The 18,776-nt window shown below is 38.7% G+C and overlaps 1 protein-coding gene across 1 annotated transcript in view; it reads left to right on the forward strand.

Annotated features, from left to right (window-relative positions):
- Positions 1-18,776, forward strand: part of LOC139742541 (glutathionyl-hydroquinone reductase YqjG-like) — a 107,636-nt gene that overhangs the window by 20,722 nt on the left and 68,138 nt on the right. The window lies entirely within an intron of this gene.

The following is an 18,776-nucleotide window of genomic DNA, read 5'->3' on the forward strand; positions in this document are numbered from 1 at the left end:
AAGAAAAACATAAATACTAAATCGGTCCTACTGAACATAGAAAATGAAATATTAAGTATTACTGAAGTGATACATTGTACATGTACCCATGTCTAAAATAAATGAAGAGAAAATTCAATCATCTTACCGTTATTCTGAGTTCTAAGATTTAGCAAATAGGCTTATAGATTATCATAAAAGTTGATGCCTATTCAGGTGGTCAAAACTTACGTTTGAAACGATAGAGTGGGAGCATTTGCAGACATTTGTGAACATCCGACATCTGTTTTGGCATTATAAAGAGCTGGAAGTTACCGTTATTCATTTCTGATTGTAAAAGCAATTATCCAACATTTACTAGTATTTTAACACCATACGGAGCCGAATGTTACTATTAATTGTTTTTTTTTTTCAAATGTAAAAGCAAAGAACTGACATTCATTTTAGCATCTTACGGAGCTCAATGTTATCCTTATTCATTTCTGAACGTGAAAGCATACATCCCCGATTTATTTTAGCATCTAACTGAGCCGATTGATACCGTTAATCATTTCCAAATGTGAAAGCAATAATCTGTTATTCATTTTAGCATCGTACGGAGCAGAATATTACCGTTGTTCATTTTAAAATTAAAAAAGCAAACATCCAACATTTGTTTTATTATCGTACGGAGCCGAATGTTGTTGCTGTCCACTTCCGAAAGTGAAATGAATTATCTGACAATTTACATTGTACGGAGCCGAATTTTACTGTTTTTCATTTTTGAACGTCAAGGCAGACATCAGACTTTAAATATTTTACCATCAAACGCAGCTGAAAGTTACTGTTATTCATTTCGAAATGTAATAGCAAATATCCGACATTCATTTTAGCATCGTATGGAGCAGAATATTACTGCTATTCACTTCCGAACGCAAAAGCAATCATCTGACATTTATTTTAGCATCTTCCTTATATAGCCGAATGTTATTGCTATTTACTTTCGAAAGTAAAAGCAAACATCCGACATTTATTTAATCATCATTCGGGGTTGAATATCATTGTTATTCATTTCCGAACGTCAAAGGGCAAGGGATTATTCGACATTTATTTTAGCATCTTCCGCAGCTGATCTGTTATTGCTATTTACTTCAAACCTGAACGTGAACATCCGGTATTTATTTTACTATCACAGTGATCTATGGAGTTGAATATTATTGTTGTTCATTTCCGAACGTCAGAGCAAAATTAATATCCGACATCTATTTTAGCATCATCCGGAGCTGAATGTTGTTGCTATATACATTCGAACATAAAAGCAAACATGAGACATTATTCTTATCATTCACCTGAACGTGAACATCCGGTATTTATTTTCCTATCTATATGGAGTTGAATATCATGTTTATTCATTTCCGAACGTCAAAGGGATCATTCGACACTTACTTTAGCATCTTCTGGAGCTGAATGTTGTTGTTATTTACTTTCCAACGTAAAAGCAAACATCCGGCATTTATTTTCACATCGTACGGAGTTGAATATTATTAGTATTCATTTCCGAACGTCAAAGCTAAATTCCACATTTTTTCAGCATCTTCTGGAGCGGAATGTTATCCTTATTCAATTCCGAACGCAAAACCAAACATCCGACACTTCTTTTAGTATCATACGGAGCCGAATATTACCGTTATTCATTTCCAAAATAAAATGCAAACATCCGGCATTTATTTTCTCATCGTACGGAGTTGAATGTTATTAGTATTCATTTCCGAACGTCAGAGCTATAACATTCCACATTTATTTCATCATCTTCTGGAGCCGAATGTTATCCTTATTCATTTCCGAACGCAAAATCAAACATCCAACACTTATTTTAGTATCATACGGAGCCGAATATTACCGTTATTCATTTCCAAAATAAAAAGCAAACATCTGACATTCATTTTAGCTTCTTACGGAGCCGATTGTTACCGCTGTCCATCTACAAAAGTAAAGGCAATTATCCGACATTTTGGTGGCCCGACGCGCGTTTTTGGTGGCCCCGGGCCACCGTTAGTGTTGAGATCTGGCTATGGCATGTAACAATTCTCCATTTTGACACGTATTTTAGTTTTACTAAGGTTTGGTAAAAGATTTAGAGTGAAATATGTACATATACAGTAAACTTAACCCTTTTATATAACACGTCTAGATTAGGTTAAATGACGTGAAATAAAGCGTCTTTATCTGGTTGCGGGAATGCACTAGATCTGGTCAAAAAGCGACGTAAAACTGACGTCTTAATCCCGACATGAAAGCAGGAGAAAAACACTGGTCATTTATTGGTCAATAACTGACGTAAACGTCACAGCATATTCTAGTTGTGCAATTCATTCGTCGTTGAAAGTCGTCATAAAGACGTCGTAATTTTGTCGTAACACGACGTATGACCAGTTGACCAGTTTATGACCAATAAAAGACGTTTTTGCGACGAGTGTCTGCTATCACTAAACAACAGTATCAGGGATGGTGTATGTATGGTCGTCATTGTAGAACATGCAAATGTAATGGTGGTAATATGGGGTATGTATGGTCGCTATATGGTGTATGTATGGTGGTTATATGGTGTATAAATGGTAGATATATGGTACTTTTGTGGTAGATGAGTGGTGGTATGGTGTATAGGTATCATGGCGGTCATGATGGTAGCTGTATGGTGCTTCTGGGGTAGTTTTATGTGTGGTGATTATATGGTAGAAGTATGGTAGTATTTGGTAGATGTATGATACTAGTATGATATATGTATGGTGCTTATATATGGTGTATGATGGTTATATGGTAGGCATATGGTGGTATGGTTGCACCATTTACCCACCATAGAAGTTATAGAACCACTATGCATACACCATAAACACCATACATAAATCATACTTCGTTCATATAATTACCATATATCTACCATAAACCAAAACAGCTAACACAAATGACGCATTAATCTGCCACAGATATCTACCACAGTCACCATACAATGTTCCATGTTAGCACCTGATATCTACCATATAACTACAATGCATCTATTACCATCATAGAACCAACACTATACTTAACAGCCATATTTTGTTCACATGGTTAATTACCTGTATGAAAACAAAAACCGAGTCATAAAAAATGTAACACAATAAAAAATATCTTAATATATGAGCTGCATAGAGAAGTATTAGATAACAGAAATGTCTGTATGTACCATATACAATCTATTCACCATATTCTACACCATACGGTATATTGTAGAACAAGCATCTACCATACAGATGTTCCATACGCGATCTACTCACCATAATATATACACCACCATATGTGATATCAACATAGAACAAGCACCTGTCATACAAATGTACCATATTTATTCTACTCACCATGATTAACACTATGTGGTATACCATAGAACAGGCATCTACCATACAGATGTACCATATTCATTCTATAATTCTACTCGCCATCATTTACACCATGTGGTATACCATAGAACAAGCATCTACCATACAGATGTACCATATATGCATTCTATGATACACTATAAATTTACACCATGTGGTATACCATAGAACAAGCATCTACGATATTCATTCTACTCACCATATATTTACACCATTTGGTATACCATAGAACGCATATCTACCATACAGATGTACCATATGCACTTTATTCACCATAAATTTGCACCATGTGGTATACCATAGAACATGCATCTACCATAGAGATGTACCATATGCAGTCTACTCACCTTGTATCTACACCATATGGTATACCATAGAACGCATATCTACCATACAGATGTACCATATGCACTTTATTCACCATAAATTTGCACCATGTGGTATACCATAGAACATGCATCTACCATAGAGATGTACCATATGCAGTCTACTCACCTTGTATCTACACCATATGGTATACCATAGAACGCATATCTACCATACAGATGTACCATATGCACTTCATTCACCATAAATTTGCACCATGTGGTATACCATAGAACATGCATCTACCATAGAGATGTACCATACGCAGTCTACTCACCTTGTATCTACACCATATGGTATACCATAGAACAAGCATGTACCATACAGATGTACCATATGCACTTTATTCACCATAAATTTACACCATGTGGTATACCATAGAACATGCATCTACCATAGAGATGTACCATATGCAGTCTACTCACCTTGTATCTACACCATATGGTATACCATAGAACAAGCATGTACCATACAGATGTACCATATGCACTTTATTCACCATAAATTTGCACCATGTGGTATACCATAGAACATGCATCTACCATAGAGATGTACCATATGCAGTCTACTCACCATGTACCTACACCATATGGTATACCATAGACCAAGCATCTACCACACAGATGTACCATATATGCAATATTCCCACCATATGTTTACACTATATGGTATACCATAGAGCAATCATCTACCATAGAGTTGTACCATAGATTTACCATACACCATAGAGCCATACCATACATGTACCATACAATTTTTTTTTGTAAGGGAATATATTCAGCAATGTAGAGGCCTTTGATTTTTCAAAGCACTCATCACTTCCCTTCAATAGCAATGAGTTGGGGACATCTTCACTTTTGAGAGATTTTCTTTGAGTTTTAACAAGCATTCAAAGCCCCCCCCCCCCCCCCCCCCCAAAAAAAAAAAAAAAAAAAAGAAAGAAAGAAAGAAAAGGAAAATGTGTAGCACTCCTAACACTGCAAATGGAAGGCCAACACAATCCCATGTCATGTTATTCCAGGATTCCTGCCATACTTGATACTCAATACTAGTCCCCCATGTTTTATTAATGGCCATTGTATAGTCTGATCAGACAAATGGGTTAATTGGTTTTAGGGTATAACCACCTGTATCGCTTGTCAGATAGTGTCCAGCACTGCCAAATGCCACAGTGTGGACAGACAACCTATAGCATGCAATGCAGAGGTCCCCACCCCTTCCCTCAATGTATATTAGGGATTCAATGGACAAATACAGTAGCTTTTCCCTGGAGTGTTTTTCAGATATTGAAGGTCTCATCTTGAGACATACGAAGCATGACAGTATTGCATTGAATTACACCAGTGAGGGAATGGCCTACTTTACAATCAGATCATAATTCCATGTCATTTAGAAAGCGATAGCATTGTTGTATCATTTGTAATTGTTTAAATAGTGTGCAAATGCCATTTGCGATGAGATAAACTTTTACAGGCTTTGTATAACACCCACAAACCTTGCATACATGTGGTGAGTTAACTTATTTTCTTAGTATTTACATCACTGCATCAATTTATATGAACGTCAAACCTGGCTGTTATTTGAAAAAAAAAGACAATTGAAATATATATTAGATATGACTGCACAAAAGCGATGGCAGAACAAAAGTGATTAATTTGCCTAATGTGAAGATGAATACAACAATTTATTAGTTTAGGCATTTTACGTTGTATTAAATTAAACCTGTGTTGTATTACATGTAAATGCATTTACATATTTTTGAAATCATTGAATTGAAACTGAAATCATGCCACTATTTTATAAAACAAATAATGCACATCTTTTTGTCATCCTTAGTTAGTACATTAGTGACTAGTATTAACAACCACTTGTGCTCAGCTGCATTGCCTACATATTACCAATGCATTGCAAGTGATTGTGTGTGGTGTTTAATTAACTTGTGGCTGGTGCTGGCCCAGGAGTCATACGCAAGTGGCTGCTGCAGAATTGGAATCGTGTCTTTATTTTATAAAACAAATACTTCGTGCACATCATGTGGATGTCAGACGTCCTTAACTTTAAAACAGTCCGAGGCACACTCCGCTTTGCTTTGTGTGTTTCCAACTGTTCCAAAGTTATTGAGGGTGGATAGCTCTTACTGCAATGTTCATTATTTGTATACAACTTACAAGCAAACCCGAGAGCCAATCAAACATGCATCTTTTTAATACAGTGGCAAGGACTCTCGGAAAATTCTGAAGTTCCTTTAGACCACAGTTTGTGATTGCAGTGTGAACGGAAAGGTCAAACATTGCCATAATTTTTTTATGTCAGAATAATTTCCCAATGAGAATGAACAGGTCTGCATTCATGGATCCTGAATTTTTCAAGCTTGATTGCCAGTCCCCTCTTGTATTTTCCCGTGGGGTTGTGGTGTGGTGTTATGGCAACATAGACCTAAAAAAAAAAAAAAAAGGGAGAAGGAAAAACAGACACAAAAAAGGCAAAGAGAGAAACTGTAGACTCTCCGATACGGAGCCCCAAGGGGTGAAGTGTCTGGACCTGTTGTGTGCTGTGACGCTCTATCCAGCAAAGTGGGACAAGGCAGGTTGCCAGGATGTGAGGCAAGTCTAGTGGCTCTTGACTGGGTGCCTGACGAGGGTCCTACTAATGCCCCTTTCAGACTGGGCAATTCGTGATGATTACACATCATATTTTCCAGTGTGAAGTAGCTCTTCATTTTCTGTAAAACATGATATATTCGCGGCATGAATTTTTCGTGAATTGGAGCCGACGGCCTCTTTTGCGGCATGAAATTTTCGCGAACTGCCACTGGCATTCAGTGCATATAGTGTACAAAAGAACTTTCGCGTGCATTTTAATTTCGCGAATCTTCACGCTCGCGAAATTCGCGAAATTAAAATGCACGCGAACATTTCTCATTTTACAGTATCTCTCATTGGAACACCATTGTGTGCTGATGACAATTTGAGCATAAGACTCTGTTCGCACTCTTCAGTAACTCTCCATCTTTAAACAACTATGTCACGAGAGACTCTGGGCCCCATTTCACAAAAGATGTTAAAGAAAGAGCAAATCTGGCTTGAATAGTAAATTTTCATAGCAACAGCCAATCGGGAAGCTATAAGTTCTTGTCATTACAATAACGTTGCCTTTCCAGCAAGAGTTACTTTCATAGCATTTTTTTCTTTTAATGAAATGGGGTCCTGGTGTGAAAGTTTCCTCTATTGAAATGTTGATGAATTCACTGCCTATAGTGTGTTGGGGGGGGGGGGGGGGGGGGGCAGGGTATTGGCTGCTGCACTGCCCTTGCCTGTGAGGCTGCAGGTGCACATCATACAATGGTAGCTGGTAGCGGGATTCATGTTTTCTAGCTTGTGATTTCTATGGCACTTCATCTCTTTTTTGGTGAGAGGAAGACAAAGCAACTCATCTTCAATGACAGTCAAAACACTCACTGTCCATTGCATCATGCAGGGTGAATATGAAGTCAGTGTGAAGGGGGTATAACTTCTGCCAGCAGATGGCATACAGAATAATTAGAATAACCTCACAATGAAGAATTTTAAATACGGTAAAACTATCTGAAGAGAGTGTGTCCTTGGATTTAAAAAAAAAATGAGAGGTGAATCAATCATTTCAAAGCTTTTCTTTCCCTGTCGTTGTTGTGATGATAGTAAAAATGATAATGATAATGATATGACTTGAAAATGATATTGATAACGTTATGTGGCAAGCCATAAACTGGGGTGCTGTTGTATCCAAAAGTTCAGGCATTGTGCAATCTTTGGTTTTAGCAGGGAGGTCACCTCCCTGGTTTTAGGTACAGTTATGGATTGACCTGCATGTAATATACACATGACAGAAGTCTTGGGAAATACGAAGACAGAAAGAAAAAAATAAGACATATCAGCTGAGATTCACAGAGATGAAGGTCATTACCACTGCTCTGAATTATGTGTCAGATATTTCATGGTGTTTTTTATCATTTTTGTCGAGCCCACCAGAGGTGAGGGGAGACTTAAGGGATCACCTGCACCGTCTGTCCGTCCGTCCTCCCTTCGTCGTCCCTCCATAGTGCTACAAAAACTTGAATAACTCTCTACTGAGGACTTCAATTTCAGTCAAACTTGGAGGAAGAGTGGTCATACAAAGTTACACATTTCACCAAACATGAAGTTCATCTCGAGGTCAAAGGTCACAGGCAGGGGTCAAGGAACTTATGGGCCCAATGTTAAGTTTTTACGGCGTGTTTCGATCATGGCTCATAACTTTTGATGTATATGTCTGTTTTTGACCGAACTTGGATGGTAGATGTCCTTTATAGGGAGTTGAAGTTCATCACCAGGTCAAAGATCACAGACAGGGGTCAACAAACTTTTAGGGCCCAATGTTAAGTTTTTACGGCATGTTTCAATTATGGCCCATAACTTTTGATCCATATGTCCGTTGTGACCAAACTTGGCTGGTAAATGTCCCTTGGGGAGTTGAAGGTCACCACAATGTCAAAGGTCATAGTCGGGGTCAATGAACGTCAGGGAGTTAGAAAAACATTAATTTCTTCTATGCGATTGGGCGAGACACATTTTGGCACTTGCCTTGTTTCTCCAAGTTGCTGGTATTCATAAAATTACGTCCATATGTATGCAAAAATATTGCCTCCAATCCTGTATTCAAACACAAAGCGTTGTACATATTGTCTACAAGATGGGACTCTGATAATTTTCTCCGAAAAGGATTAGGGGTCATATTTTCTACTTGACACTCACTTATAATTCCATTGCCCAGTTTTCCAATCGCAAATTCAACCAAGTCGTAACTTTGTTGATATATATGCAAAACTCGCCAATTCAAACTATATGCAGTGCACACAAAATACATGGAAGGTGTTACCATTACTATTACCAAGTTCCTGAACTTTTCAGGAAAATTCATATGAGGACTTTTACACTTATAACAAGCTCATTTATGGATATGTTTCTAAATGTCCTTTATGCTCATCAAGTAACTTTTATGAGTCTGCACACACCTGGAAGCATGTTGACTTGAGACATTATTTTGCAGCTGTGTTGTGTTTTTGTAGTTTCATGGATAATGCAGATCAAGTTAACGAGCTCAACAGTATGATGAGTATACTTTTCTTTTATGAATACTTCAAGTTCCCAGTCTGTAATTTTGTTGTTGTTTTTTTGTGTGTCAGACTTATCAATTGCTATGTAAACATACTGGTCATTTCACTGCTTGAAGCATGGCCCAATTTGTTTTGCCAATGCAGTTGCAATACATTATTCATTCGTTTATTAATGAAACTTGCATGGAAGGTAAATATATCAAAAACTCAATGACCAAAAGTCATTTAGACTGTCCCATTATATCAGAATCTAATCTGATGAAACTTCTGATGTAGCAAAGTGGAAAGTGATAGTTTTAACCTTTCCCCTTCCATGAAAGGGGGTGGGATGGATTACAGTCAAGAGGATTGAACTCATTCAAAAGCTAAAAGTCATTGGTATAGTGGAGCCCAGGAGCATGGAGGGAGGTGTTGGGCACACGCCAGAACAAGCAGTAATTACCACGCATCATCACCAGCGCACTGTCCACTGGGACTCTGCAGCTGTAAGGCCCGTCCAATTTCCAGCATCCACCCACATAGTATGGAGGGAGAAGGAAGGCGCCTCGGGACTTAGGGACTGCCCCTGCCCTGGGCATGTTGACACCTACAGTACCAGCCATGGATCTGTGTCAGTGATGGGCCCCCGAGGGGTCTTGACACTTCACACCCACCCACCCTCCGCCCGGAGGATTGAATGGTTTGGATGGAGGGAGGGCATTATCAGGGGCCAGGGAGGTTGTGGGACCATTTTGTCATTATCGCACGCATTCCCATCTGCTCCTAGCCAGGCCAGGAGTGCATCTCGACATCAGCTTTTGTGTAAACTTGCATTCACACAAAACGCTCGTGTCCAGTGACTAGACCCAAGGAGGTATGAGATACCTCCTTGCTAGACCCCACTGTCATCACTCAAACCTTTTTCTTTGTTTGAATGAGAGTGTTCATTAGTGTGAGGATGACACAGCATTGGTTTGCCAATATGGTCGTGATAGTTACACTCTCAATACCAGGGTCAACTTGGGTCAGAGTTACTGTACTTGTACATCATGCAACTGCCAAAACATATAGGAGATGGATACCTGTATAGATATCACAGAGTAATTGATAGGTAGTTAGACATAAAAGGGAATAGGGACTGAGATTATGATTTGAGATCAAAGTTTATTTAATTTACCTGAATGCTTTCTGATGCAAATTTTGCTTTCATTTTTATAATTTCTTTGATCATAGCGGGATACATAAAACACATTCAAAGTGTCACTGTATCCTCTATTGTGACATTGGCATGTTCCTCAACAAATTCAAACTCCAGTTCAATGAAAGCCCAGTTCAGTCCAGTTCAAGGAAGGCACAGTTTACTCAAGTTCACTCAAGTTCACTGAAAACAACTTCATTGAACCTGATTTTTATACTCTAATACTTCCATACTGTTTCTTGCAGGGGAACTAGCTCTCAACATAGGAGTGCTCCATGCAAGTGTATATGAAAGAGCAAGAAGGTGACCATTAGTCTATTTATATTGGCAAAACCTGAAATCAACCAAAATGAATGTTTTTGTTTTGTTTCATTTGTTTATGTGTGTGTCTGTCTGTCTGTGTGGGGTTTTTTTGTGTGTGTGTTTTTGTTTTTTGTTTTTTGTTCCACTGTTTGCACAGGCAGAAATATTTAGTGGGAGTTTCCATGCTGAGAATGCATACATCTCTCTTTTTTTTTTCTCTCTCTTTTCTAAATGTACAGTCAAACCTGTCTATAGCGGCCACCTGTCATATACACCCACTAGAACCAACTGCTATAAGAGAAATATATAGCAGCCACCTGTCTGTAATGGCCACTTTTGTTTCATCTCCCCTGGGTGGTCACTATAGACAGGTTTGACTGTATTACACACGACCATCTCAACTTTATGGTGTGTGGTGTCACTTCCTTGATGGAGTGTAATGAATGCCATACCAGATGCAGGAGGTTTGTGTAAAAACAAACAAGCAAACAGACAAACAAACAAAAACAAACAAAAATGCAACCACTTATATAATGTCTGCAGAGCTACCAAGTCTTACGCATTCCGCGTGAGACTCAAGCATTTAGGGGCCATCTCACGATCTCACGCATGGCACCCATTTTTCTCACGCATCGGGCAAAGTCTGCAACTTGGGCCTATAATAATGAGCATAGCTCAAAGGATTAAAGTGATAGTTGAAATTGAAGGTATATTTCCCTTTTATCTTTCAAAATATGTAAAAAATAGTCACTTAAGATTGCACCATTAAGAGCTAAAAATTGAAAAAGCTACCTACCATGGGAGGCCATGTGGGGGAAACCCCTTCCACACCCTCGCTCGCGCGCACATTCGCATGCCGAGATGCCGAGTCATGAAAATCTCACTCATAAAATTTTTTTGAACTTGGCATCCCTGTGTCTGTGCAAGCATGCACCCACAGATGAAGCATCATGTGATCAAACCCAAATTTTTACCAGGGAGAAGAGAGCAAATGCCTGCAGTGGCAAAAACCAGCGAGAGTCTGGCAGAGTTTCAAGAAACTGCAGTTCTGCGTTGTATTTTGCGTAATAGTTTTGGATATTTCGCCCATTTTTCAGGTACGGGTTTGTTGCCTGAGAAGAACTTCTGACAGAAGTCCAGAATTTGAGAACAAATGTGACAAAAACATGTTTGAATATTAAATGATCTCCTGCTGGGTCCATTTCACACACACACACACACACACGTACACATATAGGTGCACTTTAATGTGAAAGGGTCTCAGTTCACCTTCATTCCATTCTTCAGCCGTCTGAATAAGAAATAACGACAAGTACACAGTGGAGAATATTAATGTGTCGTCCACTTGTTATGACCAGCATGTTGTGTGCTCTGGAGAGTTGATAGCTTCACACTTTAGAATTGCTGCCAAATGCAAGTTATTTATAGACGAGGAAGACGGGGTAAATCAGATGATTATATGTAAAGTGCGGAGACTTAAGTGCTTGGATAGATCCTTATGTCCATCGATCAAGTTTTCCACTGGCAGCCACATTTTTAAGCTTGTATCATATTTCAATACAAAGATGCTACATCAAGCTGTAAATAAGAATGACACGGCAATATATCATATGGAATATGATATGAAGTCGAGTTGGTGTAGTCCCAACATAGTATGTTGCAGTATTAACATTTCAGTGTAGCAGTGTGAAATCCGATGCATCACATCCGACCCATCAGCAATTATGTGTCTAGCTGAATTTGTTCTCACATTCTCTGCTTTGGCTTGACATTTCTCCTTCACGAGCAGCAGAAGGTCAGGCGAAATCAGGGACACAGGAAGAGGAAGCTGTAATTTCATCCGTTCCATTGTCAAAAGTCTCAATGTATTTGATGTGTAAACATGTTTTTATGCAGATCTATATGAAGAGTTTGTTCACAAAAACCGATTAGTCCATTTTTAAAGATTTTGAAGTACGGTCTCTGTCATAAAGTAAAAAATAATACCTTTTGAATGATATATTGGTCACTACATATAAAGGTGCATTTTTGAAGTTATGGTCAGAAGAAGCAAAAAATTTTCTTATTATTCTTTTTATTTTTCTTGACCTTTAATCGCAAATATCTCCATTTGGCAAATATGGACTTATATCGGTTTTTGCGATCAAACTCTTCATTTATATACCCTTTGGTCACCAAAGAAAGTCTGCGATTTTGCTACAAATGGAGTAATTAAGTTTCCCCATTGTTTGTGTCTGAAGTCTACACTTGTAACCTCGAAATGGTGGATAGTATCCTAGCTTTATCTTCTTTTTTTCACCCAAATGTTTTTCTCTTTATTTTGTCATCATTATTTCTTTTTTTGAAGCAGGACAGATCTCTCCAGAAATGGGAGATTGTCTATAGATACTATAATTGAAGTTTTTTTTTTCATCAATCAAAATGTAGTTACAGTTTGGCCAACATTCTTGCTGTCTGTTCAGAGCTGTAATGGATGGGAATGTGGATAATGAAAGTATAAAGCGGCATCAGAAAGTAAGTATTTTTCCAAAATATGTATGTGGGTTCATTACTTGCTGAAATATTAGTTACATATGAGGAAAATCAGATGATCTGTTCAAAATTTATGAATTCTGAAATTTGTCGTTAAATCAAAGTGCCATCATCAAAGGCTACCAAAATATGTGATGTCACAGTAGGGGAACAATATAACAAAATCTTAAACAAAATTCCATGCATTATGAATTTTAATTTTCTTAACATAATGAAAGAGCTCATGACTCTGCCTTGAGAATGATATTACCCTTTGAATATGTATGTCAGTAACAAGGAGAGGGAAAATCATGTGATTTTCATAAAGAATTAAATTTCGTGGAATTGTTTTTAAAAAGATGTCTTTCTATCATAGCAGCACAGACTGCTGTAGCCCTATTACCCAGCAATTGGTGGTGCATAAAATCAACAAAATTTTAAAAATTCATTACTTTTAAACTGATTCTCAAACTTCACAGTTGTGTTCTTCTAAACGTTTCTGCATTCACTTTAAATAGTCAGCATACATGTATGTTTGGGGTAAGTTTTCTGGTACTGTGCCAGTTTTTCATTTGATAGTTTTCACAATTGTCATTCAGAAGTTACAACTTATGACAACTGTGGTTTCTTTCAGTCCACATCATAGCATAAACAAATTTGATTTCCTTTGATTTTTTTTTTCTCCTTTTGAGAGTTATGATCAGAGCAAAATGTCATAAGCTGATATTCAGAGGAGCGATGCCTTTCACAGACCAGTTGAGGTGGGTGTGATGGGGGGGGGGGGGGGGGGGGGGGGGAGTGTGGTTTCTACCAATACATAATTGATCAGCACTTACTCAATAGTGACTAGCCAAAGAATTATCCAACTTTTGTACCCATATCCTTGCAGGAGAGAAGAATTTCCTGTGAGGATCTGGGTTGGGGTACAATGGGGACAGGACGGTGATCGTTCGCTGTACCTTTACCATTCGTATAGAGGCAGTTTGGTATCATCTGTGTTTCAGACTCCCATTGCCAACTCGAGTTACGCTCCAAATGGCTGTCACTTCGTGTTTCGAAAGGAAATGCCCAGAATCGAGACGTACAGGAAGGATTTTGATGCAGGTGTTCCCCCTTCCCCTCCTCCCCCCCCCCCCCCGCCCCCTCACGACAATGAAAAATAATGCCCAGAATGTTGTCATAGTTAATGCACTGCCAGTGCAAAATACTTCCTATACGTAATTCCGCTCTCTGACAAAGGCCAAGGTACAGTGTAGCTATCCCTGGTATATTGCCTCCTGCATATTTAATGCTTACAAGAGTGACAGCACTAAGCGTGCCCAGGGACTTAGTATGTACTGCATTTACAATTTCACGACCTTCATATTGCTGTTTTTCTGACCCCCCCCCCCCACTTCCCCTGTCTTCTTCAACAGAGTAATAGGTTGTTATTTGTTTTGTTTTCAGTCCATGTCACTTTGTTTTTTGGAAAAAATACATCCACTCTAGGCTTTTGCTCTTATATTCAGACTTAAATTTTTGCTTAATCTTAACCAAGTACTTCAATATTTTATTCATTTATTGACCTTTTTTTTTGCGGGGTGGGGGGGGGGGGTGGGGATAGAGTCTTTTCTGAAGCATGTTTGCTCAGGCAATAATTTTGCTGTTTGATTGATGATTTGACGTCACAATGGCATGCTTCGAACGTCCCCATATTCTGCAAATACTTTGTGGAAAGATAATGTTTCTTTCATCTCCTATACATCATTTGCCAGTTCTCCTGACAGGAGAGAAATGCTACCTTTCACTCTTCTTATTTTCAGTGTTTCAAAATTGTGCAATGTGTTTAAAAATGTGGATAATTATGCAAAATATTGGTGTTACCCTGAGCTTGTTCATTTTCTTTTGTTCATCTATGTATTTGTTTTTAAAGATGCCAAAAAGGCTTCATAGGTCTACTGTTTGTATCAGAATGTGGTATTTTTGAATGAATAATCTGAATTGAACGTCTAAATACTTTATGCAGTGTCACTTTATTCAGGGGTGCCATGTAGATGTACTCCAGCTTTGATGCTAAGCAAAGTGTATATGAGCCTCCTCTAAAGATTTAACTTGTATCAAGTTTGCACTACCCATCTCAGAGTAAATGCATAGATGTGTGCATATAATGTATTTGTCATGGTTCCTGATCCCTTTTGACTGACAGGACGTCGCACATTTCGTTCGGAATAATCGAGCCAAGCTTGTCAACTCGATACGCTTGATGCGGCAGAGCTGCATGTATCAATCCGTCACTCCTATAAAGGTGTGCTCAGTGGTAGAAAACCACGCAACCCCTTATGTCCAATCTCTTAATGTGTTTGCTCATGGCCAGCTGCCATGGCGAAGCATCAAGAGGCAGTTTGCCCGCAACAAATGCCTCCAATCCCCCTTGGCATCCGGGATGCAATCCAATCGACTATAGAATGGAAATGCAATAACTGCAATCTTTTCTTATGCCTTGTACTTTTGTTGTTGTTTCTGTTGCTGTTGAGGGCCTCAAGTTTTTGTACTTTCTCATATAAACTGATGGAAGTGAGTGAGAGTGAGTTAGGTTTTTTTTTTGTTTTGTTTTTTTTTTTTTTGCTGTTTACCCTGATTGAACATAAAGTGTCACAATTGCCTGTATCCTTTTCATTTGAAACTTGGGACTCTTTGCAAATTTTCCATCTCAACTTGTGTATACAAAATTGTTTTGCATGACAGTGGCTTAAAATGGTAGTTGCCGAAACGTGAAATGCAAAGCAAAGAATTCACAAACTTGAATATGAGTCAATACATGTAGTTTGGAAGACCAAAAAGACTTGCCTCCGTCTGTAAATCACCATGATGTACATGATAGATACAAACTTGGCATGGCATGTCTATCGTACGACAGTTCTTTCTGCCATGAGGTAACTAAGAAATTAGATATCACGTTTATATGCTGTGTGTATGCATGTGTGACTGGCAATGCAAAAAAGAGAATGAAATGTGTTCTGTCTGTTTTGCTGTTGTTGTGGGTGGGTGTGTGTGTGTGTGTGTGTGTGTGTGTGTGTGTGTGTGCAGCTACAAAAATGTCAAGAGGTGAAACATGTTCTCCTCATTGTGGTCAACCTTTGTGGTTTGTGGTATCTTGCTGTCATTATTGTTGTTTTTTTTTAAAGTAAAAAATCACAGACTCTGAAAGGATGCATAGCTGCATGTGCTTATTGCAAAAACGTGGTATTACCAGTAGGCCCTACCTCCCAGGTTGTATTTTCCATACATGGCTTCATTTATCCTATCTACAGGGCATCTTGGGCTGCGTTCATGCGAAACTAGAATTGCGTTTCTAAACACGTTTAGTCGCTAAACGTGTTTAGTTGCGTTGCGTTCATGCGATTTTTCCATTTAAACGCGTTTCAAAACGCCGATCTGAAATGCGGAAAATAGGGCGTTTTGAATCATGATTCTACCAGAATCACGATCGCAGAAACCGCATGAACGCAACCGTGATTTCAATCATGATTCTATGACGTCATTGTGCGTTGTGCGCATGCGTGTCTCGAGGGGTATCCCACAGCTTCTTGCTCTGTTGTGTACGTCTAATGAATCGTGTGTTTCGGTACCATACTTGCACTTATTTGTTTACATCAACGCCATACACCGATTCTATGCTAGTATCTAACGTTAGCTGTTTAATATAATAATACATGTAATTACTCTCCGATTGAGTTGATAAAAGTAATGGCTGCAGCGCTGTGTCTACCTAGGGAAATGATTGGAGAGACGAAGAATTAGGATTATTCCCTTCTGTGGGCAGAGCCTGAATGCCACACCTTAGTATTGGAAAGTATTCACTGAAATTAAAACGTAAAGGCCTATAATAACTGACTGATCAGTTGGCATAAGGAGGTCTGGCTCGAGTTGCAGAAACTGCGCAGTGCGCTGCGCAATGGCAAAGGATGAGCAGAGCCAGAATCAGCATTGCGAAAGCCCGCATGAACGCTCTTCCGCTGAGACCGTGATTTGAAACGCCGTTTTGAATCATGATTCATGTTTGTGATTCTGGCTACGAAATTCGCATGAACGCGGCCTTAGAATACAATGTCTACGTCAGTATTTTTTATTTTTTTTAAAAGAAGTGTTATTGAAAATTAACTACTCTGGTACAACTTCTACTACCTGAAATAATAATAAACATTGCACTCAATTGCATGGAAACTTATATTAACGATTTGCATTCGTGCAGGCGAAAGGATTGGCTAAAGGACCATAATACCACAGGTGATATTGAAGAAGTGTGGCATGCATCTTTAACAGATGATGACATACATTCTTGGAAAGCTCTTTTACACTTTGAAATTCTATAACTTGTCGTTCCTTCTTCCTGTTGGAATTCGATTTATCTTGTATAACTCGGCTTGTTCTGATTGTCACTCGATCCAGTTGTTGTGGTCAACTGCAGAATGGAGTGGAGGTTTCACTCCAAAAACATGGTTTGGTGAGACTTTACCTGAGGGTATTATTGTCTAATCTCTTTATCATCAATAAGTCAGTTCAATCGCAGATGCAGCAAAAAAAAAAACAACAACAACAACAACAAAAAAAGATCAAGAAATTCCCATCCAGATCTATTTGTAATTATGCAGACAGCATCCTCTTTTCTGTTGACTGGATCTGACCTGTTCAAAGTGAGAATTTGTACATCTCTAGCGAAGATAGTTAAGGGTACAAGTGACCCTGTCCCCCTAGAATCCCCTTGATCCCCCCCCCCCCACACACACACTCACCATATTTCAAGTTACCATAAAATTATCACACTGTGGGCAACCAAGGTTTCATGGGTGTCATAGTCACTGCTTTTTGTGTGATGTAGGGAGTGTGAACTCACCCTAAAGGCAAGGCAAGGGGGAGGTGCTTCATAATGCTTCTGTTTCAAAAAGTGCAGCTGAGAGTTCAGTGACACAGGTACGTGATGTCATGATGTTGTGATGCCGGTGTGAGCGCTCCCCCCCCCCCCCCCCCCCCCTTCTTCTTCTTCTTTTTTTTTTTTTTCTTTTTTGGTTGACCCATCTCAGACCTACCACAATTTCATCAGAACACAGCCACTGGCATCAGGACAACATGTGTTGATATGTGTGTTTATGTGTATGTGTGTGTGTGTGTGTGTGTGTGTGTGTGTGTATGCATGTGTGTTTGTTTGATTCTTTGTTTGTTTTGTGCCGGCAGGCTGCCTGATTGGTCATGAGGATATCAGATGTTCTTTACTTGTTGAATGTCCTTTTGTACTCTGTATAATCATATGCTTCAGGGTCTTCCTGTATTGCAGGATTAAGAAAAAAAAAAAAGAAAACAAAATGTGTGATAGCATTCCTCTGAAATCCAACTGTGATGAATCAAATGATACCGGTAGTGGTCATAAGGCCCCATTACAGTCTGTGATGTCAAAACAAAATTTCAGAAAAGTTTGATTGAATTCAAACCACTTGCTTCACTTGGTATTATTCTGGCAGTTGCAATTACATTGTATTGTACATGATTGCATCCTATGTCTTTCCTTAAAAACTAAACCTTGCTTAAATTTTTCCATTTTCTTTTCGCACTCCTGTCTGAGGCTTCCAATTATGAATCGACGGTAAATCATACATTTTATATCTCTTCTTTTCTGAGATGCCAAGATCCCCTCTTTTTCTATCTTTCTCCTTAACGGATATAAAGTGGAAGCCACATATCAAAAGACCTTGAGTGAAAAAAAAAAGCCAGACAAACAACCATATAAGTAATAACAGCTGAAATGTGCCTTTCCAATTTGTGTACATGGTACTAGTAGGTGCAGGGAGGTGGAAGCAATTATCCATCTAATGTTACGTAGTTTGCTTGGCTATACTGTAGTTGCATTCACAGAGAAGAAATAGCAAGATGATGATCTCAA

This window comes from Diadema antillarum, unplaced genomic scaffold (genome assembly GCF_040938485.1).
Source record: "Diadema antillarum isolate AM-2024a unplaced genomic scaffold, OU_Dant_1.0 seq00001004_RagTag, whole genome shotgun sequence".
Taxonomy (NCBI): domain Eukaryota; kingdom Metazoa; phylum Echinodermata; class Echinoidea; order Diadematoida; family Diadematidae; genus Diadema; species Diadema antillarum.